This window comes from Octopus bimaculoides, chromosome 10 (assembly GCF_046866305.1).
Source record: "Octopus bimaculoides isolate indiv1 chromosome 10, ASM4686630v1, whole genome shotgun sequence".
NCBI classification, from domain to species: domain Eukaryota; kingdom Metazoa; phylum Mollusca; class Cephalopoda; order Octopoda; family Octopodidae; genus Octopus; species Octopus bimaculoides.
Window position 1 is genome coordinate 58,193,058 of NC_142937.1, and position 24,429 is coordinate 58,217,486.

Here is a 24,429-nt window from a genome sequence, read left to right on the forward strand (position 1 = left end):
CCTTACATTCTGAGCTCAAATTCTGCTGAAGTTAACTTTGCCTTTCATCCTTTCGGGGGTTAATGAAATAAGTACCAGTGAAACACTGGTGTCGATGTAACTGACTAGTGCCTTTTCTACAAATTTCAGGCCTGTGCCTTCAATAGAAAGGATTATTATTATTATTATTATTATTATTATTATTGTTGTTGTTGTTGTTGTCATTACTATTATTAAGGCGATGAGCTGAAACAAGTAAAAGAGTAAAGATTGTATTAGACAAAACACTTAGCAACATTTCTTCCAACTTTTACTTTATTAGTTCATCATTGCTCAAACTGCTAGAGATACCAGTCAAATCTCCTTATGCACACTTCACCATTTCAAGAAGATATACTGGACAATATGGTCCTGGTTTCCCTGCACTTGAGAAAAAGATGGGCAGGACCATTGTTGGAATACTTTGGTCATGGGTCTTTGTTCAATCAAGGATAACCAGAATCTAAGTAACAAAAGTATCACCTTCAGATATGATGCAGTTCTGACACAGGTAGATTTTTTTCAGTGGGTGATATGGATCTTAGCAGTGTAACCAAAAGTGTTACTGTTGCCTACAGCAATATTTAGAATCAGTTACAATGAGGAAAAGCCTTTGTTCAGTCATAACTAGAAATAGCCATCAAATCTCTTCTTAAATAATATATTGCTATCTTAAAAGGGAAAGGATACTTTAGATATAATATATGCTTGAGTATATTATGTCTGAAAAATAAGACCTGCTCATTACAGCTTTTGTCCTGACAATGAGCCAACCAACAATCCTTGTCAAACTTTGTGGGCAAACGCTGACCAAGCTGGCTGGGTCATGTAATATGACTTCCACGGAAAGACTCACCAACCAAGCCCTTCTGTGTAAAACTGATGGGAAGAGACAGAGAAAACACTCAAAGATGAATTGGAACCATACAACATTGACAGAACATGTAATGATGCATTGAGAGAAGTGAAGAACGATTGTCACTAGCTTTCTTTGACTCCCTCGTGTGTCTCACAACATGGGAGTTTCTAAGTTGAAGTAAGTCTCAGCTGCATATTTATAATGATAGGGCTACTCAATCAAAGTTGACTTGGGGCTAAAAAACAACTTACTTAGAATTAAATGAGTCTGATCTTTGAAAACTTAATGCCTTGGCATAACTATCTCTTATCTGTCTTTTACTTGTCTTGATCATTAGACTGGCCATGCTGGAGCACCACCTTTAAGCATTTTTAATCAAATGAATTAATTCCATTACTTGTCATTTTTTTAAAAAACCTAGGTACTTATTCCATTGATTTATTTTGCCAAAGTTACCAAGATGTAAACACACCAACACCAGTTGTCAAGCGGGTAGCGGGGGACAAACACATACACACACATATATATACTATGGGTTTCTTTCAGTTTCTGTCTACCAAATCCACTCATAAGACTTTGGTCAGCCTAGGGCTATAAAAGAAAACACTTACCAAAGTTGCCATGCAGTAGGACTGAACCCAGAACCAATGTGGTTGGAAAGCAAACTTATTATCACACAGCCATGCCAGTGCCAATTAATTAAGTTATTGAATATATATATATATATATATATATATATATATATATATATATTATATATATACATTTTTTTTTATTTATGCAAGAAGCCTTGTTCAAATAGAATTTTCATTAGCAAATAAACATTACAGCAGCAGCAGCTGCAGTAACATGAATTCTAGAATAGAGAAGGTCATTAGCTGATATACCTGGATATAGTGTCTTCAATTTTAATTAAAGAACACCTTGTTACTTGAAGCCTTTTTAGTGAAGGAATTGTGAGACTTAATAAGACTCTCAGCAATTGCCATTTTTTGTTTGTGACTAGCAAAGAAAATTATCAGTCCTGAAGAAAAAATTAATAACCACTTGTTAACATGAGTGCATTGGCTTTGAATATTTGAATATTTCTCTATAAAATTTTAGAACAATGCTAATTTCTCAACCATTATATGAGAACAGGGAACATTTTCAACTAGACTAGTAAAGGCTCTAAGCATAATATTAGAATATAAGAGAGAAATATTCATTTTATAATAATTATTTCTTACATGGACTAAAACTTTTAGATTTATATGGAAAGGAAAATAGGAATGCATGACATTTATGTCATTCTCAAGGGCATTAGCTACACAAAGGAAATAAAAATTTGGTACAGTTTGAAATGAAAACTAAATCAGAGAGTTAGCTTGCTGGTAACTAATCACTGTTCTATACTGTTTCAAATATTTTATTTTCCAAGATTGAAGACATAACATACAAAATATAATTATCTGAGAAATGACACTGAAATTATAAGATTATTTTATTATATTTTGTAAGAGAGAGTGTTCTCATGGTGAAATCCTGGACTGTAAGACTTTGATAAATGATCAAAATTAGACTGTGAATGGAATGTTATATTTGTATATAACCATCCAATCATTTCTGCAAGAAGCCTGTTTCAACTGAGCATGATTGCAGATAATCAGCAAAAACACATTAATAAAGATAAATATATATTTAACACATGTATCAGTGTGATAAGTAGAATCAACTACTTGAACTTTCATGACTTACAACATGTAAAAGTGTGAGGGAGAGAGGAAGCCTTACATGGATGCTTGATTTGCTAGAAATAGCAGCCAAATATCTCTCAAATCACAGCATTCTCTTTTGAAAATGGAAGTTCATGGCGAACAATGTAATGTCTGATGTAAAAAAGACAATGACCGGTCATGGCTCAAATACCTTTGATCATGGACTTGCTCAATCAAGGTTGGCCTAATGCTAATCAATGATTATAACTGGATGATCAATGTCAGTTTAATTTCAGAGGAAAGAACAGCAGTTGCAATAATAATGCAGTTCCATGGGGCATTTTAATGAAAATAAAGTGAAATAGCTATAACAAGGCATCACAACAGTGTCAGCGATTCGATTCATTAGACGAACCTGCTTCCTGCCTAATCTACAGCATTCTAGAGAGAAAAAGCATTAAATTGTTGGGAAGGAAAGAAGGAAGGAATAATAGAGAGTAATGTGAAATAAGTTATGTATAATGGGATTTATAATATTTACCTATTCTTTTACTTGTTTTAGTTGTTTGACTGCAGCTATGCTGGAGTACCACCTTAAAGGGTGTTAGTTGAAAAAAATCGACCCCAGGACTTATTCCTTGTAAGCCTAGTACTTATTCTATCGGTCTCTTTTGCCAAACCACTAGTTTACAGTGACATAAACACAGCAGCATCAGTTGTCAAGCAATGGCAGTTAGGGGAGGGGACAAACATAGACACACACACACAACAGGCTTCTTTCAGTTTCTATCTACCAGATTCACTCACAAGGCTTTGGTCAGCCCGAGGCTATAGTAGAAGACACTTGCCAAGGTGCCACACAGTGGGATTGAACCTGGAGCTATGTGGTTGGGAAGCAAGCTTCTTACCACACAGTCACACCTGTGCCTATGCATTTTACAATTTCATATCAATTTTCTATTCAGCCTTTTGTCTCAAATCTGTTAAATATTTAGATATTTGTATTTAATTAAAAATTTTTGTATAAGTTTTTTTCTACCCCCACCCCACCCCATAAAAAATAGATGCCGGCGTGGTAAGAAGCTTGCTTCCCAACCACATGGTTCCTGGTTCGGCCCCACTGCATAGCACCTTGGGTAAGTATCTTTTCCTGTAGCCTTGAGCTAACCAAAGCCTTGTGTGGATTTAGTAGATAGAAACTGAAAGAAGCCCACTGTTTCTATATGTGTATGTATATATATATATATTTGTGTGTGTGTCTTTTTGTTTGTGTTTGTCCCCCAACCATCGCTCAACAACCAATGTTGGTATGTTTACATCCCCATAACCTAGTGATTCAGTAAAAGAGACCGATAGAATAAGTACTGGGCCTACAAAGAATAAGTCCTGGGGTCGGTTTCTTAGGCTAATACCCTTTATGGTGGTGCACCAGCATAGCTGCAGTCAAATGATTGAAACAAGTAAAAGCGCAATAGAATAAAAGAATAAATTCTGGAGTCATTGTTTTTGCAGTTGGATGTTTTATTCATTCCTGATCACTGAATTCTGAAATATTGATCATGTATATCTGCACCAAATATACAAACAAATCAAACTTTTATTAAAACACCTTATCTAGTAGCAAAATAATAATGATTGTCAAGTCAATAAAGCAGTTTGTATGCGGTCACTGAAATTGCTAACAATAGCCACCAAGCTTCTTTTAAATCTAAGAAAAACCTTAAGAAAAATAATGAGATAGCTAAGACTATAGTAGACAATGTTGTCCTAGATTTATGATATCCAAAAAAATGGAATAGGAGTAGTTGGAATATTTCAGGACAGAAATCTTTTCTGCAAAAGCTGACAGGGAATTTAATAAAAAAACCATACATTGTGACAAATTTATGAATATACATTAGAAATTCAGCAATTTAACCTCACAAGATTTGATTTACTCTTTACTTCCTGGGACTGCATTGATCAGTTAGTCCTGAAACATGCAATATCACATAAATTCATACTAACCTTGTTTACATTTATTTTTGAAGGAAGTGAGGAACTCTTTATATGTAAGAGAGAAAAAAATTCTAATTCCTTCCTCTATTGTTCATTTCTTCTCTGGATGTTTGACTTAAGAAAGTTTCTGAAAGACAGACTAAGAGGAATGACCTAAAATAGAAATTAACGTGGGGATTGTAATAAGAAAAACATCAAAAACTAAAAGCAGTATAGATGTGTAGCAGGAATATTAGCATGATGCAAAATACAAAAGACTCAAGAATACTCTTTTACTCTTTTATTCGTTTCAGTCATTTGATTGTGGCCATGTTGGAGCACCACCTTTAGTTGAACAAATTGACCTCTTATTCTTAGTAAGCCTCATACTTATTCTATTAGTCTCTTTTACTGAGCCATTAAGTTATGGGGACATAAACACACCAACATCAGTTGTCAAGCGAAGGTGGCAGGGACAAACACAGACATACAAATACACACAAACACACACATAATATATATTTCTCTCCCTCTCTCTCTCTCTCTCTCTCTCTCTCTCTATCTATATATATATTATATATATATATATATATATATATATATATATATATATATATATATGATGAGCTTCTTTCAGTTTCCATCTGCCAAATCCATTCACATGGCTTTGGTTGGCCTGAGGCTATAGTAGAAGACTCTTGCTCAAGGTACCACACAGTGGTACAGAACCCAGAGCCATGTGGTTGCGAAACACGCTTTTTACCACGCAGCCACTCCTGCATCAATATGATCATAATTTGCTAAAATATTACCAATGTTTTAAAAAAAATCTGATCATTCAAGACTTTGTGTGGAACCAGATCTAACAACAGTTTCATCTTTGGCAAACTGTTTTCTAAGCAAGACCACCACTATGTATTCAGTGCATTTTTAGCTACTACCAACAGACCATGGACAGCAGACATCAAACTGGACACAGAAGATGGCAGTCAGCAGACAGTAGCAAATGCAGCAACTGGCCAGAGCTCTGTCATAGCACAAAACAATGGAGGGATGACAACAGCGGTACACTATGATCAGCCAACATCATAACACTAACTATTTTACCTAGTCCAAGAACAATATGCTTTGAATTATCTCAGTGTTCGTCACTTGTAGTAACAACATTTTTTTTTATTTACGATAAAAATATTTTCTTATTAAAAATCTCAAACAGATTTCAGTGTTCTTTATCATAACACATATCTTGGATATCTAACCTCAGACTATCACTAATTAAGCTAACCTATGATTAAAGACACTCTGACCACGACTATTCCATCTTTTTACCAAAGCATGTTTCACCAAGGAGCAGATTATTGTACAAGGTGGTTTGAAAGAGATTTTCTTTGACTGCTATTTCTAGTAAGCCTAATGATTACATAGGAGCTCTCTCATTGACAAAAATTTACAGTTCGTATATCAAGACACTGACCACAGCTCAAGAAGTACTTCTAAGATCAGAAGGACTGAAAATGAGAAACATTTACAAGGTTAATGAGAGAGCTTGTTTCAATTTTTGATTATTTTTATTGATTACCTTCTCATTAATTGATGTCCATTTAATTCTTTTGGGAATTGAGACAAAGCAGAGTCACTTGACTTAACAATGGCCTATTGTATATTATTGATATTTATACGATTGATTTTAAAATATTAAAGGTTGAAACAGCCCTGTGGAAAATTAATCTGAGGGACACTGGATATTTTAAAGAAATGATTAAATGAAGCCATGTTTTGTGCTCACCACTAGCAGTCTAGTAATGGGCTTATATAGATACACAGCTGAGATCACACACCTACAAATCTAAACAGAGCATTTGAAAATCAAATAACATAAATGAGTGAAAACTATCAGAACTATATGCAAAAATATAAAAAGATTTGTAGATTTCAATTCATTTTATGTTTAAGAGTTTACTTTACTTTAAGAAATTACACTTGTAACTTCATAAGTGTTGTGTACATTGCTGAAGTATATTAGAAGTTACATTCACCTTAAAATAGCAGTCATATTTCCTGAAATTTTATTGTAACATGTTATAAATAGGAACTTATCTCTTAGAATTGCTTCTTTGGCTGTGGTAATTGTTTTGCCATAAAAAACTTGCATATTTTCGTCAATGAGGGAGCTTCTGTGTAATCATTATGCCTACTAGAAATAGCAGTCAAGGAAAATTCCCCTCAAATCACATTGTATCATCATCATCATCATTTAACGTCCGCTTTCCATGCTAACATGGGTTGGACGATTTGACTGAGGACTGGTGAACCAGATGGCTACACCAGGCTCCAATCTGATTTGGCAGAGTTTCTACAGCTGAATGCCCTTCCTAATGCCAACCACTCTGAGAGTGTAGTGGGTTGCTTTTACGTGCCACCAGCACGAAGGCCAGTCAGGCGGTATTGGCAATGGCCACGCTCACTGGCAACAGCCAGAAAAGAAGTACAAGTTCAAAAATATGGTCCTAGGTGAAATGTGCTTAGGTTAAGAAATCAAATGTTTAAGTCTGGAATGTCTTTAATCTTTCAACATTTAAACTGACCATATCTGGCCCAAATATTCTACCTGTTTTATGTTCAAATCAGCCAGATATGGCCTCTCACACCTAACCTACACTGTTATTCAAAAATTAAACAATGACATCATTGAAACTATAAGATAATGCATGATTAATTCAAGACAATATGAATAAATAAGCATTACATTTGACAGAGTAATCTGAATGTTGAAAGGTTAATCATGGGTTATAAAAGAAAAACAAAACCTGAAGAAGTACACAGGCACAGGCGTGGCTGTGTGGTAAGAAGCTTGCTTCCCAGCCATATGGTTCCAGGTTCAGTCCCATTGCATGGCTCCTTGGGTAAGTATTTTCTGCTATAGCCTCAGGCTGGCCAAAACCTTGTGAGTGGATTTGGTAGATGAAAACTGAAAGAAGCCCAGTTCTATATTTAAGAGATGAGGAATTATGTACATTATTTACATTCGACGGATATTTGTACTCATCTTGTACATTGTTAACACATTTCGGCTGATATACCCTCCAGCCTTCATTAGGTGTCTTGGGCAAATTTCAAACCTGGGTTCTCATTCGTAAGGTATTTTTCGATGTTTATTATTATTATTATTATTGTTCACTATGCCATATGCCCACGGGCATATGGCGTAGTGGTTAAGAGCACGGGCTACTAACCCCAAGATTCCGAGTTCAATTCCAAGCAGTGACCCAAACAATAATAATAATAATAATAACATTGAAAAATACCTTAGGAATGAGAACCCAGGTTCGAAATTTCCCCCAAGACACCTGATGAAGGCTGGAGGGTATATCAGCTGAAACGTTGTGTTAACAACAAGCAAGATGTTATCTCTCAACTCTACTGCTATCTAGCACCTTCGGATGATTTCTACTCAACTGCTACATGACTGCTACTCAACAGCTACTCGACTGCTACTCAACACTCCTACCACGGCCAGACTACCTCTATTTATATGTCTTGGGAGATCCTACTTCTTCGCCTGAGGGCGTCGACACAACACAAGATGAAGACAAATATTCATCGAATGTAAATAATGAAAGAAGCCCATCGTATATATGTGTGTATATATATATATATATATATGTGTGTGTGTGTGTGTGTATCTTTGTGTCTATGTTTGACCTCCCATCACCACTTGACATCAGTGTGGGTGTGCTGACGCCTCCATAACCTAGTGGTTCAGCAAAGAACCCAATGGAATAAGTACAAGTCATGAGATCAATTTGTTTGACGAAAACCCTTCAAGGTTGTGCTCCAGCATAACCACAGAGAAATGATTGAAGCAACTCAAAAGAATTTAAGTATGGAGAATAAGTAAGGCTAGAATATCTTTGATCAGATCATAAATCTACTTAATCAGGGACGACTTGAGTTTAAGCAACAATAACAACAACAAAATTTAAGAAGCTGTGATGATAGTCACAGCAGTATAAAGGGATGCAATCATATCATCCTTTCATCTCTTATCATTTACTTGTTTCAGTCATTGGACTGTGGTCATGCTGGGGCATTTTCTTGAGGAACTTTTAGTAGAATGAATTGACCCCCAGTATTTTCTTCCAGCCTGGTATTTATTCTGTCAGCCCCTTTTTCTGAACTGCTAAGTCATGAGGGATGTAAACACACCAACACCGGTCATCAAGTGGTGGTGGGAGACAAACACAGACACAAAGGCATATACATAGATATATATGTTTATTTACAACAGACCTCTTGCACTTTCCCTCTACCAAATTTACTCAGAAGGCTATGGTCAACTCAAGGCTATAGTAGAAGACACTTGCTCAAGGTGCCACACAGTGAGACTGAACTCAGAACCATGTGGTAGGGAAGCAAGCTACTTATGACACAGCCACACCTGTACTTGTACATTTTGAACTTAAACATTTTTATATTTAGATTTAGACAGCTTCTTCTCCAAACATTCATTTTGTCTATCTTTTTTTTTTTAATTTTTCCATTGCAAACTTGATATATTAGTATGATAATATTAAATTACATGAAACTGAAATCCATTAAACAATGTTTTCAGCCATCTTCCTTTTATTGTAGTTTATCTTTGCATATGGTTCTGTCACTTCGCTTATATTTCTGTTATTTGATTTTCAAGTGTCCTTTTGAGATCTGCAGATATTTAACCTCAAAAGTGTATCTGTATAAACCCATCCCCAAAGTGCTGATAGTGAACACTAGAAATGGTTACACCTAACCATTGCTTTGACATTTCTGACAATAATCTTTTATAATCCAACAACAAAAGTGAGAAATTGCAAATGAAATAATCCTATCATAAATTTGAAACCTCAAGACATGTTTCCGTGGTTCCTTTTATCTGAGCATTTGCTACTCCATGCAAATGACACTTGAATTTTTCACTTCTCACAGACTTCAAATCTTTGTCATTGCTAATCAAATTTAAATAAAATCTTATATAGTTGTTGGATGTGTAATTGTAATATAACAAACAGATATTTAATCAAAAATGAGGATATATGGGTATACCTCACTTTAACAGCAGTGGATATGTAAAAGATGAGTGACACAAGGAAAACATAGAATGACATTGTTACTCAACTTATAATATTGTGTCCTCTTTCTAAAGCAAACTCCAAGGTTGAAACCAAAATGGAATATATATATATATATATATATATATATATATATATATATATATATATATATATATATATATATATATATATATATATATATATATATATATAGATGATTAGCATTGAGTTGCTTCTCCAACATACTGAAAATTTAGAAATAGCAGTCAAAGAACTACTGATTCTAAACTACAAATTTCTCTAAATGGATGGCGATATTTGTGGCACACATAGAACAAAAAACCGGAGGGGAAAGCATGTGTGCCACAAATATCGCCATCCATTTAGAGAAAAATTTGTAGTTTAGAATCAGTAGTTCTTTGACTGCTATTTCTAAATTTTCAGTATGTTGGAGAAGCAACTCAATACTAATCCCTGTCTATTTATGATGATAAATGGTTTTACCGATAAAGGTTTTTTCATACTGAACTACTTGGCAAAATTGTTAATTATTAATTCTATTATTAATTGACGATTCCCTGCCCTTATTCTTGTATATATATAGATGGATAGATTTGTATATATCACACGCACACACATGTGTAAGGCAGTTAACTTCCCTGTCAGGACATAGACTTGTGTTCTGTTTGTAGCTATAAGGGCCTTTGACTCTTGTTTCTAGCAATATAGGTCCTTCACTGCACCCTTAGTCACTATTAGTGACAACTGAATTTTTGCTTTTTGGTTTTATATTGTCTAGCCACTTTTATCATTTTATATATATTTTATTTTTTTTATTTATTCTTTTACTTGTTTCCGTCTTTTGACTGCAGCCATGCTGGAGCATCACCTTTAGTCAGAGAAATCAACCCCAGGACTTATGCCTTGTAAGACTAGTACTTACTCTGTTGGTCTCCTTTGCCAAACTGCTAAGTTACAGGAACGTAAACACACCAACATCGGTCGTCAAGCAATGGTGGGGAGACAAACACACAGATATATACATATATATACACGACGGGCTTCTTTCAGTTTCCATCTACCAAATCCACTCACAAGGCAATGGTCAGCTCAAGGCTATAGTAGAAGACACTTGCCCATGCAAGTGGGACTGAAACCTAGATCCATGTTGTTAGGAAGCGAGGTTCTTATCATACAGCCACTATATATTCTTTTATTTGTTTCAGTCATTTGACTGGAGCCCCGCTAGAGCACGGTCTTTAATTGAACAAACCGACCCCAGATCTTATTCTTTGTAAGCCTAGTACTTATTCTGTTAGTCTATTTTGTTGAACTGCTAAGTTATGGGGACATAAACACACCAACATCGGTTGTAAAGCGATAGTAGGGGGACAAACACAGACAGACAAATACATACATGCATACATATACATATTTATATACAACAGGCTTCTTTCAGTTTCCATCTACCAAATCCACTCACAAGGCTTTGGTTGGCCCGAAGCTACAGTAGAAGACACTTACCCAAGGTGCCACACGCAGTGGGACTGAACCCTGAACCATGTGTTTGGAAGCAAGCTACTCACCACACAGCCACTCCTGCACCTATACATACACACATACATACATATGACATATGCTTGTGCAGAAAATGGTTCCCCTTAGTAGAGGACTCATACATGCAGTAAGAAGAAGTGACATGGTCAAAATCCTAAGACAAAGATCATCAGACCTGATAGACTTTTGTAACTTTTGCAATTCTTCATAAATGAAATAATTGCCATGGAAACAGGATTTGTGATGATGGTGTAAAGAAATAGTATTAATCAGACTTTCTCACATGACATAATTATTATTGATTTTGAATTCAAATCTCACCATGGTTTACTTTAACATTCCACCTTGTTGGGTTGACAAAATATGAATATCTGTCTGGTACTCAATTTGCTGTAGTCAATATCCTTTCTGTAAAATTTGTGACTGTGTGCCTAGGTTAAATATTATTATTATTATTATGAAAAAGGTGGTGAACTGGCAGGATCGTTAGCATGCCAGATGAAATGTTTAGCAATATATTGATCATCTTTATGTTCTGAGTTCAAATCCTGTTACGGTTGATTTTGCCATTCATCCTTTCAGGATCGATAAATTAAATACTAGTGAAACCCTGAGGCTGAAACTCCTCTCCCCACAAATTTCAGACCTTGTGCCTTTAGTAGAAAGGATTATTATTATTATGGAAAATAAAACTTTTTTCTTGACATCTGCTGTATTTCCACATTATCCACTGAGCATCACCCAAATACCTGAAATAATGGATAAGATGTTCTAAATATATTTAATGCTTGTATGATTTTGAAAAATGCTAAGGATTAAAAAAAAAAGGTGTTCATGTGAGTGCTCAATAAAAATTCTTTAGAACAATAAAATTTAAGATAATAGTTGTTGTTGTTGGTGGTGGTGGCATTATTATTATTATTATTAGAGCAGCTAACTGGCAGAATTATTAGCACACCAGTCAAAATGCTCAGCGGTATTTTGCCCATCTACGTTCTGAGTTCAAATTCCGTTGAAGCCGACTTTGCCTTTCATCCTTTCGGTGGGGTCGATTAAATAAGTACCAGTTACAAACTGGGGTCGATGTAATCAACTTGATCCCCTCTGCCAACTGCCCTTGTGGCAAGAATTGGAAATCATTATTATTATCCTCAAGGAAGTGAGTGAACAGAATTGTTAGCATGCCAGGTGAAATGCTTAGAGGTATTTCATCTATCTGCACATTCTGAGTTCAAATTCTGCCAAGGTTGACTTTGCCTTTCATCCTTTTGAGGTTGATAAATTAAGTACCTGTGAAACACTGGGGTCAATGTAATCCACTAGTAGAAGGACTATTATCATTATTAAGGCAATGAGTGAGCAGAATCATTAGCACACCACGTGAAATGCTTAGAGGTATTTCATGTCTGCAATGTTCTGAGTTCAAATTCTGCCAAGGTCGACTTAGCCTTTTATCCTTTCAGAGTCGATAAATTGAGTACCAGTAAAACACTGGAGTCGATATAATCGACTAGTCCCCACCTCACAAATTTAAAGCCTTGTGCCTCCAGTTGAAAGGATTATTATTATTATCATCATTATTATTATTATTATTACTATCATTAGCATTATTATTATTATTCAAAATGTTGTAGTTTCAAGCAAATTTCTACTGCATTACCTGCTACGCCTCTGTATTGTTGAGGTGTTGGTGTTAGGGTGTGGGGCGACACAAATCCTTCCCAATGATGTTTTGCGAACAACTTGTACATGCAACTGCTACCAGTTGAAAGCTCCTCGTGCCAGAAGCCAGTAAGCGTATGGGGCCATCAGGAGAGATTGTGTGCCGTTTTGGGGCCTATCTCTTGACAGCCACCCCACCTCCCTGATATGAGGCCTGCTTACTAGATCAACTCATTATCAAATAAAGCTCAATATTCTTCTACCCATCGCTCATCGTCTCTTTTTAACCAAATCCAGTGGCTAGCCTTTTTCACTGTAGCTTGTATTGCATCAATTTGTGTTGTCATGGGGTTTGGCTGCAGTCTTTTGTCATAGTGTTTGCATTGTGTGTTATGCAAGTAATGTTCTTACTTAAGCATGTTTCTTCTGTTGGGTATCTCACCTGTAGAGTACATGTTGTAGGGGTTGTTAATTTTATTGCATATTTATTTACGAAGTGTCTTGTGTTTGTGGATTGTTTTATTTGGAATATACTATTGAATTGATGATGTCTTGTAGAGGATGTAGACTGTTCTGAGCAGGGCTATTGTTTAGACAGTGTATAGTGTTGAGGGTCCAGGTATAGCCTCTACATTTTCATTTATATTATTATTATTATTGTTGTTGATGTTGTTGGGGGCCTTGTGCCACCAGTAGAAAAGAAAGGATTATTATTGTTGTTGTTGTTGCTGCTGCTGCTGCTGCTGTTGTTGTTGTTGCTGTCACCGTCAACATATACTGATACTTTTGGGTATCCTGGTATTAGGCCTTAGTATTTAAGAATGCCATTTGTTATTGTCCACAAAGATCTGATTATTACAGGTATAACCGTTATCCTTAGATGCCACATTTTTGAAACCTGTATTCTAAAGTACTTTTTAAGGTTATTTCTACAGATTATCTATAGAAATTATAGCCAGCGCTAATTTGTTATGACGTTTCATATCCGAACATGTCTAATGTAAACAAAGCGATCAAAGATGGAGAAATAGGTGATGGGTGTATATGCCATATTTCAGGAGCTCTTGTGCCTTCTTCCTTCAACACCACATTAGCCATCCACGAACTCATTGCAAGTACATACATATTGATATCTATTTTAAGGACCTTATTATAATTTCCTGGTGTGTAGTTGAGTATTGTGTAGCTGAGAAGAGGTTAAACATGTATATGCAAGGCTGTTCACAATAGGTAGGAGTCATAAACGGCCTGGCTCTGCATCCGTTATGATGACAATCGTTCCAGTTGATCTGATCACTGGAACAGCTTGCTTGTGAAATTAACATGCAAGTAGCTGAGCACTCCCCAGACATGCATACCCTTTATGTAGCTCTCTGAGAGATTCATTGTGATGCAGAATGTGACAAGGTGGGCCCTTTGAACTGCATGTACAACTACGTTTTTGTCAGCTGAGTGAACTGGAACAACAAGAAATAAAAGTGCCTTGCTCAGGACACAACACATCTCTGGGAATTGAACCCAGAGCTGAAAACCCATCATTAAGCCATGAATAACACGTTAAGTTTATTAAACTGCATTTTGTTCTTGTTTAATTTTTTTAGTCTGAGCAATTTTTGTGGAGGTGATCAACAAATGTAGCTTGTTATAGAATAAAAAGGTGTTATTTTCAATGATTCATTGAAGTTAGTATTATTTTAACCCATGCATTGTAACAATAAACCTGATATAATGTAAAACTGTTGATAGTTTCATTATTTCTGTCAGTTGTAATGGCAACGGCCGAAGAGTGTTTAGTCATCTTTTCATGAGGGTTACTATATCCTTTATGTGTTGCATGCAATGCCTAAAATTTTAGTATGTGCAATGCTGTGACATTATGGAGTGTGATAAAGAACAGAATTATTCAGTGATGGATTTAGCAAGCAGAGCTTTTAATCTGTTCGTATGCTACCAGGATTTCTAGTTTGTCAGAATGAAGGTAAATCCATAACTGGTATGATATAAGACATTGTGATTTTAATGATGTGAATGCAAATTTACACACATATATATATATATTTATATATATATATAGAAAGTTAGATATACACACACACACACACACACATATATATATATATATATATATATATATATATATATATATATATATATATATATATATATATATATATATATATATATATACATACATATATCTATGTATATATCCAGATATATATGTAAGTATAGGGTTATGTGTGTGTGTGTGTGTATACATGTATATATATATTGTGCATGTAGAAAAGCTAAGCAGGTCTTTAAGTATCTTGTTAAATGTAAGTTATATGAAAATATTTTTTCTTGTATCTTTTCCTTCCTCTTAAGATTTTAATTTTTTAGTTTTCCATTCTAGTTACAAAAATCTATGAGACAACATATCAGTTTTCTTCTATTTTTTATTTGATGCACAACATTTAGTTAAAAATATCAAATATGTGAGTAGTTATACACGTACCACTTCATTATCTTCATAAGCTTTTGATTCACTAGCAGACCACCCCATTTTAAACACACACACTCCACACATATAGGTGTGGCTATATGGTAAGAAGCTTGCTTCCCGACCACATGGCTCCAGGTTCAGTCCCACTGCAGGGCACCTTGGGCAGGTGTCTTTTTCTATAGCTTCAGGCTTACCAAAGCCTCGTGAGTGGATTTGGTAGATAGAAACTGAAAGAAGCATGCCAAGTGAAATGCTTAGCGGTATTTCATCTGCTGTTACATTCTGAGTCCAAATTCTGCTGAGGGCGACTTTGCCTTTCATCCTTTCAGGGTCGATAAATTAAGTACCAGTTACACACTGGGGTCAATGTCATTGACTTAATCTCTTTGTCTGTCCTTGTTTGTCCCCTCTATGTTTAGCCCCTTGTGAGCAATAAAGAAATAAGAAACTGAAAGAAGCCTGTCATATAGGTATATATATATATATATATTGCTGACCTCCCCTGTTCGAAGGATATAAAGGACACAGGTTTCGTGTGTCACATAGCTAGCTAGAGGCGATGGCTTCTTGGAGCTAATTCACGGCAGCTTTCGTCCTAATTTTGGGACTGCCATGTTGGCTTGGCGATAACTATTAATTTCCAGTACCGCTGCCGTAGTCTCCTTTAGAGAGACTTAGAAATATTAATAACTCTATTTCTGAAAACCAGTGGATAGATTCCACTGAAATTAGATAAATAACCTTCGAGCAGATAGTCAGCAGCGCCGCCTGGCTAAGGCTTGGCTGCTCTGCATTGACAAGGGGCAACACCCTGAAACTAGTCTAGTCTGCAGATGCCAAACCAGCAGGGGGACACTGCTGACCTCCCCTGTTCGAAGGTTATAAAGGACACAGGTTTCGTGTGTCACATAGCTAGCTAGAGGCGATGGCTTCTTGGAGCTAATTCACGGCAGCTTTCGTCCTAATTTTGGGACTGCCATGTTGGCTTGGCGATAACTATTAATTTCCAGTACCGCTGCCGTAGTCTCCTTTAGTCTCCTTTAGAGAGACTTAGAAATATTAATAACTCTATATATATATATATATATATATATATGTATGTATGTATGTAAGTGTGTGTGTGTGTGTGTGTGTGTGTGTGTCTTTGTGTCTGTATTTACGTCCCTGCTATATTGCAATACTACACAGTGGCTGTGTGAGCTACGGAATCCTCATTGCCACTGTTATATTGCACATTCAGATGATTTCTACTCAACTATCCAGACGTCTAGACTTCTCCGTCTGTATCTACGTATTGGGCTAGCCTACTTCATCATTTGGGGGCGTCGACATAACAGTTCCCATAACTTAGCTGTTCAGCAAAGGAAACCAATAGAATTAGTACTACACTTCAAAAGAAAAAAAATGGAGTTTCCTGGTGTGAATTCATTCGACTGATACACTTCATGGTGGTGCCCCAGCATGGCCACAGACAAATGACTGAAACAGATAAAAGATGAAATACAAAAGAGATATATACATATATATATACATATACATACATATATATATACATATATATATATATATATATATATATATATATATATATATATATGTATGTGTGTGAGTGAATATATATATATGTATATATTCATTTGTGTGTGTGTGTATGTGTGTGTGTGTGTGTGTGTGTGTGTGTGTGTGTGTGTCTGTGTGTGTGTGTGTGAAAGCATGTGGCCTTGTGATTAGGTTGTTGCATTAAAAATTGCTAGATCGCAGTTTCGATTCTCAGACCGGGTGGCACATTGTGTTCTTGGATAAACCACTTCATTTTTCATTGCTTCAGTTCTGTTTTTGATCAGGAGGGAATATTGGGCTGCCTACCTTGTTTCAGTAATTTGACTGTGACCATGCTGGAGCACCACCTTTTAGTCAAGCAAATCGACCCCAGGACTTATTCTTTGTAAGCCTAGTACTTATTCTATCGGTCTCTTTTGCCGAACCGCTAAGTTACGGGGATGTAAACACACCAGCATCGGTTGTCAAGCAATGTTGGGAGGACAAACACAGACACACATACATATATATATATATACATATATATATGATGGGCTTCTTTCAGTTTCCGTCTACCAAATCCACTTACAAGGCTTTGGTCGGCCCTAGGCTATAGTAGAAGACATTTGCCCAAGGTGCTACACGGTGGGACTGAACCCGGGACCATGTGATTCGTAAGCAAGCTACTTACCACACAGCCACTCTTACGCCAATGATGATGATGGTGATGTATCTTTGCATTTGGTGCCGATCCTGCAATAGTGAAATTATGTTTATGTATTCTGTAAATAATTTGTCCTGTAATTTAGCTGTTTCAGCAATTTTGATGCATGAAGACTGGTGGAGTAATAATACTTTATTTCAAAAACAGATAACAGTTTAGTGTCATTAAGAGCTTCTGGTCATAGAATTTTGTCTCAATAAGTCTCTTCCAACCTATGCCAGAGAAGTAAAAGCAGAAATAAAAATGACGGCAACAATGTTGAGGATGATGACGATGATGAGACAATAATGACATCAACGGCAACGTCGACAATGAGAATGAGGAGGTTGATGATGATGACAATGATGATGACGATGATGATGATGATAATGATTATGAAGGTGATGATGATGATGACGATGATGATAATGAAGGTGATGATGATGATGATGACGATGATGATTATGAAGGTGATGATGATGACGATGATGATAATGAAGGTGATGATGATGATAATGAAGGTGACGATGATGATGATGATGATGATTATGAAGGTGATGATGATGATGACGATGATGATTATGAAGGTGATGATGATGATGATGAAGGAGACGGTGATGATAATGAAGGAGACGATGATGATGACAATGATGATGACAACAACGATGACAATGATGATGATAACCATTCACCTAGTAGACTAGCTCCCTGTTAACTCAGCCAGCAACAAAACCGCTCATATGATAACTTTGCTATTTAAATTTCTCTGTGTGAAAATTTTTCATTTGAATTGGATCTTACATGATTTCACTCTTGGCAAGAATAAAATGTTTAATTTAAGAATTATAGTGAATCTCTTTCTCTACTCTTTTGAAACACATAAATGGATCAAATAATTCACTTCTCTTATATCACATTCACTTTTGTATGCAATCCATGATGTAATATTCAGTTTTGTTACTGGTCTATTTATCCTTGCTTTGCAATTTTGATTAAAATTGAATATTGTGTGCACTTATCAAGTTGAATATAGTTTGTATCAGTTATATTCCAGATGTCACATTTCTAAAGAATTTAGCATGTTTCTTTGGCTGAATCTACTTCTTTGAATATCATAATATTTCCAAACTTAAGTGAATTCTTCTTCAACAACACTTCATCTTGTTCTTTTTAAAGAAATTATTCCAATGGTATCTTCTTATATTGCATTTACCATATTCTACAATGACATGTCAAAAGCAGGAAATATTGCACGCATCAGTTTTCATTCCCTTTTTTCCCTTTTCTTCTTCTCTTTACCGTGTGATGTTGTATATTTTCTGGATGCAGCATGGCCTAGTGGTTACGAAGTTCACTTTGCACTCAAGAGATTCTGGATTCGATTCCCCTATGGGACATGTTAGGTAAGTGTGTTTTATCGTAAGCTCAGGTTGAGTCAAATTTTGCAAATGAAACTAGCTTGTATCTGTAATTTAAACATTTGCCTCTCCTGTGTATCACATGTGGCATACAGAATATATTTTCCTGGCATCCATGCACCCTCCTCACTTCTACTCCCTCCTCCTGGTTGAGGAGATTTTTGTCTTGCAAGTTCTTTGATAACCCTGTTGGAACTGATACCATATAAAAAGCATTGATGCTGGTGCCATGTAAAAAACACATGTTAAGTAATGGGGATGTAAACAAACCAACACCAATCTTCAAGTAGTGGTGAGGGACAAACATGCACAAGGACACATACACGTATATATATATATATATATATATATATAAAACAAGCTTTTCTTTAGTTTCCATCTACCAAATCCACTCACAAAGCCTTGGTTGGTCCAGTGCTATAGCAGGAGACACTTGGTCAAGGTGCCACGCAGTGGGCCTGAACTTGGAACCAAGTGGCTGGGAAACAAGCTTCTTACTACACACACAGCCATGCCTGCACATAAGATGGTGAGCTTTTTCATGTCTTAAAGTAAACTTGTTGTCATGACAACTGTGGTTGCTCTCAGCAAGGTTATCCATAGAGGAATTGTCATATTGGTCATTAAAGATGGCAATTGACTTTCCTGGAAAACAGTAACTGTTAAGTTTCTTTTGTCATTTAAATTATTTAACATTAAAGTTGATACACCGTCTTTCTTAGAGTTTTCATCATTTTTGTTGTTGTTTATTTCCAAATCTTTCTTATTTGAGCAAAATGATGACGAAAGAAATTCAAGACTTTTTTATTTGTACAGGCATTGCAAACCCTTTACAACATTATTGAATGTGCCATGTTTTTTAATGATGCTATGATATAATTTGAAAGAGATTCAGCTGCTTTACAAAACCACATTCAGCCTCCCTTGCTAGTTCTAGTTTTCTTGTTAATATCAGCTGAGAGAAAAGTGGTGCACTGGCTGAATCATTAGCACACTGGCAAAAATGCTTCTCAGCATTTCGTTTGTCTTCTTGTTCTGAGTTCAAATTCCATCAAGGCCAATTTTGCCTTTCATTCTTGCAGGGATGATGAAATAAGTACTAGTCAAGCACTGGAGTTAATGCAATTGATTTATTCCCTTCACCAAAATTGCTGGCCTGGTGCCAAAATCTGAAACCAATATCAACTAAGAGTAAGGTGGTGAGCTGGCAGAATCATTAGCACACTGTACAAGATGCTTAGTGGCATATTGTTTACCTTTATGTTCTGAGTTCAAATTCTTTTGAGGCCAACTTTGTCTTTCCAGTCAAGCACTGAGGTCAATGTAATTGACTTTGCCCTTCACCTGAAATTGTTGGCCTTGTGCCAAAATTTGAAACCAATGCTGCTAGGATATAATTCAAAAGAAATTCAGCTGCTATTTTCAGCAGGTTTACTAACCACATTAACTCTCCCATGCTGGTTCTAGTTTTGTTGTTAATATCAGTTGAGAGTAGGTATCAAAAAGTTTCATTCTCTCAAAGACTCATATCAAGTTTCCATTAATTTTTGTTGGAAGAAAGAACTAATCCAGTAATGGCTTCTAATACCATTCATATTGATTTCTAACACAAGCTACTGGGAATCAACTAATACAATAATGCATATTATTTCTGCATTATCTTATGTCAATGGTATATGTTTGAGGTTAAACATATTTTCTATAATAATGAAAACAGGTACATATTGTATCTCTAAGTTTTATGATTTTGTAGAATTAAAGTGTTGTGTTGCCTTGCAATGAACTTGGCGATCATGTTGGTACTGGTGCAAGGTAAAAAGCACTGGTGATGGTGCGATGCAAAAAGCAATGGTTATGGTGCTACATTAAAAGCACTGATGCTGGTTCCACATAAAGAGTACTGGAGATGGTGCAACATCAAAAGCACTAGTAATAAAGTCACGTAAAAAGCACTAGTGATGGTGTCAAATAAAAAAAAATGGTGATGGTGCCACATAAAAAAGGATAAGTGATAGTATCATGCTAAAAGTTCCCAATATACCCTGTAAAGTGGTTGGTAGTTGTAGAAACCATGCCAAAATAGACTATGGAATCTGGTGCAGCATTTGGCCATGCCAGCTCCTGTCAAACCGTCTGACACATCCCAGGATAGAAAACAGATGTTAAATGATGATAATGACGATGGTGATGACAATGAGAATGATGACAAAGATTTCATGAAAGAGATATTTCTGTCTGGTGGTTCTCAAACAATGCCAGGTGACCCTCTGTAGCTTTGCAAAGGGTGTGCAAGTGTAGAATGGATTTAAAAAAATAGTTAAATCCATACTATTACTTAAATGCCTTGTAAAACATGTTACTCATATGTTATGCTATACAAAAGTATGATTAATAAGTTACGGTAAGCAAGTTTTTCTGAATTTTCAACTTTAACCCTTTAATCCTTTAGCATTTAAAGCAGTCATATCCAGTTCAAATATTTCACCTCTGTTATACTCAAACTGGCCAGATCTTACCTTTCACACCTACTCCACAATGTCATTTTAAAAATATAAAATCAGGCTGTGTGGTAAATATAAATCATGGCTGTGTGGTAAGAAGTTTGCTTCCCAACCAAATGGTTTTGGATCAGTTCAGTCCTACTGTCTTGCACCTTGGGCAAATGTCTTCCACTATAGCCTTGGGCTGACCAAAGTCTTGTTAGTGGATTTTGTTGACAGAAAGTGAAAAAAGCCCTTGTGTGCCTATGTGTCCTTGTGATTGTGTTTGTTCCCCACCACTGCTTGACAACCAGTGTTGGTAAGTTTACATCCCTGTAACTTAGTGGTTCAGCAATAAAAACTAATAGAATAAGTACCAGGCTTTATAAAAAAAAAATTAAGTACAGATGTTGATTCATTTGACCAAAATTTCTCATGGTGTTGACCCAGGATGGCCACCGTCTTACAACTGAAACAAGTAATATATAAAAGCTAAAATCATATCATCAAAATCTCAAAGCTATGATATAACACCTGATTAATTCAAAACATTGTAAATAAATAAGCATTACATTTGACAGAGTAATTTGAATGCCAAAGGGTTAAACTGGTTTCCTTTTAATCTTCCATGCAGAGTGCATTAGTAATTTGATCTCCAATGTTCTAGGATGTCAAAACATTTCCGAACACATTTTCTGGCCTTTTTACAATTTTGTTAGCATTTGTCTAATTAAATACACTGTCCATGTTTTTCAGTTAATTTGCGTTTTTTATAAACCAGCAATTGAAGGTGCTTAATAATACAACTAACTTCTTCTTCTTCATTATTATTATTATTATTTTTTATCATTATTGGCAGTATAAGGTGGCAGGTTGGCTGAACTGTTTGTTAGCACACCTGGCAAAATGCAGCATTTCATGTTTTTATGCTCTGAGTTCAAATTTCACCAAGGTCACCTTTGCTTTTTGTACTTTCATGGTCGATAAAATAGATACCAATTGAGTACTGGCCTTGTGCTAGAATTTGAAACCATTATCATTATTATTATTATTATTATTATTATTATTATTATAAGGTGGTGAGCAGGCAGACTCATTAGCATGTTGGATGAAATGCTTTGCTGTATTTCACCCTTTGATGCATTCTGAGTTCAAATTCCACCAAGATCGATTTTGCCTTTCATCCTTTTGGGGTCAGTAAATTAAGTATCAGGGAGACACTGAGGTCAATGTAATCAATTAGTCTCCTCCCCACAGATTTCAGGCCTTGTACCTTTAGTAGAAAGGATTGTTATTATTATCATTATTATTATTATTATTACTACTACTACTACTACAACTACTTAAGGTGGTGAGCTGGCTGAATTGTTAGCATTCTGGGTTCAAATTTCTCCAAAGTTATCTTTGCCTTTTATCACTTTGATGGGAGTCAATAAAATAAGTACCAGGTTGTAATCGACTTTCCTGCTTCACTGAAATTACTGGCCTTAGGACTGAACCCCAAACCATGTGGTTGGGAAGAAAACTTCTTACTACACACCCATGCCTGTGCCTTCTATACATAGTATACAAAATACTATTAAGATATAAAAAAACTGTATGTAACTATTTCGAGTGTTCTTAAATGCTTCAGTTTTAATACAAGTTCTTAGATCAAGTCATATGCCAAACATTTACAATTCTGGAATACATATATTAATTTATTTCATAATTTGTGAAGGGTGACATTGTTGGTTACAGATTTCTAAATCATTGGTTCACAGCATCACTGACAGTGAGAGGCACATCTGTAACTTGATACAGTTCAAATAGCACAAGGGACTTCGTACAGCATCTGTTTTGCAGTTTTCCCAACAATATTTATGTATTTTTGCTGATATCCAAGGGTAAGCTGAAAATTTCATAGCCTGACAATGAAAGGCTGATGCACGAACTGTGAAATCTGGCATGCATTAATTTCAACATTTATTATTAACTACATTGTTTCTTTTTAGGTAATCTGACATCTGACTGTTCAAAGAAGATTTCCAAAGTAAATAATAGCAACTTCTCTTGAAAATGGGAAAACTTTGACTTTGCAGTGTAATCAAGTACTTGCAGAAAAAGGGTTTTGCAAGACTGGTTAAGTTGGAAAATAATGTTCATTTGGTCACATTCCATAAGAGCGTGTAGATCAGCCTCTGAGCTGAAAAGTTCATAGGCTGATCATACACCAGCAAAATATATACATGCACACATGTGTATGTGTGTATATTGACCGTTGACTGAACACTATTCAATTTTTTTTCTCCGTGTTTTTCTCCTTGTCTCCGTATTCTTTCTGTTGAAGAGCGTAGCTCGAAACGTCAAAGACTTTCCGTATTCCCGAGCGTCATACTAATATATACTTTTGTTATTTACACCACCTGTCATCGTCTGTTGTTATTATTTGTATATTCTCCCATATATATATATATATATATATATATATACACACACACACATATACACATACAGTAAATCAAAATTCCATAAATTCTATCTGTAATTCTGTATTGACTCGAATGGAAAAATGTGTTGCTCAAGAAGGACTTCAGTTTGCCCAGTTTTCATGATGTTTCATATTTAGATGCTTTTAATAAATTCATTCAGTTGTTAAACATAAATGAATCTTGGAATTAAATGGTTTTGATTTACTGTCGAGTGACTTTTGGTCAACCCTTTGTATATATATATTTATATATATATATATATATATATATATATATATATATATATATATATATATATATATATATATATATATAACTAATTTAGAGACGAACCACCACCCTACAACTCAGTCAACTCAGAACCCATTCAAATCCATGCTGTGAGGCATATACCATCTTAATATATCTAATATTTTAATCTAAAAATTTAAATTAAATAACATATTACATAAATAAATCATATAGATAAATCA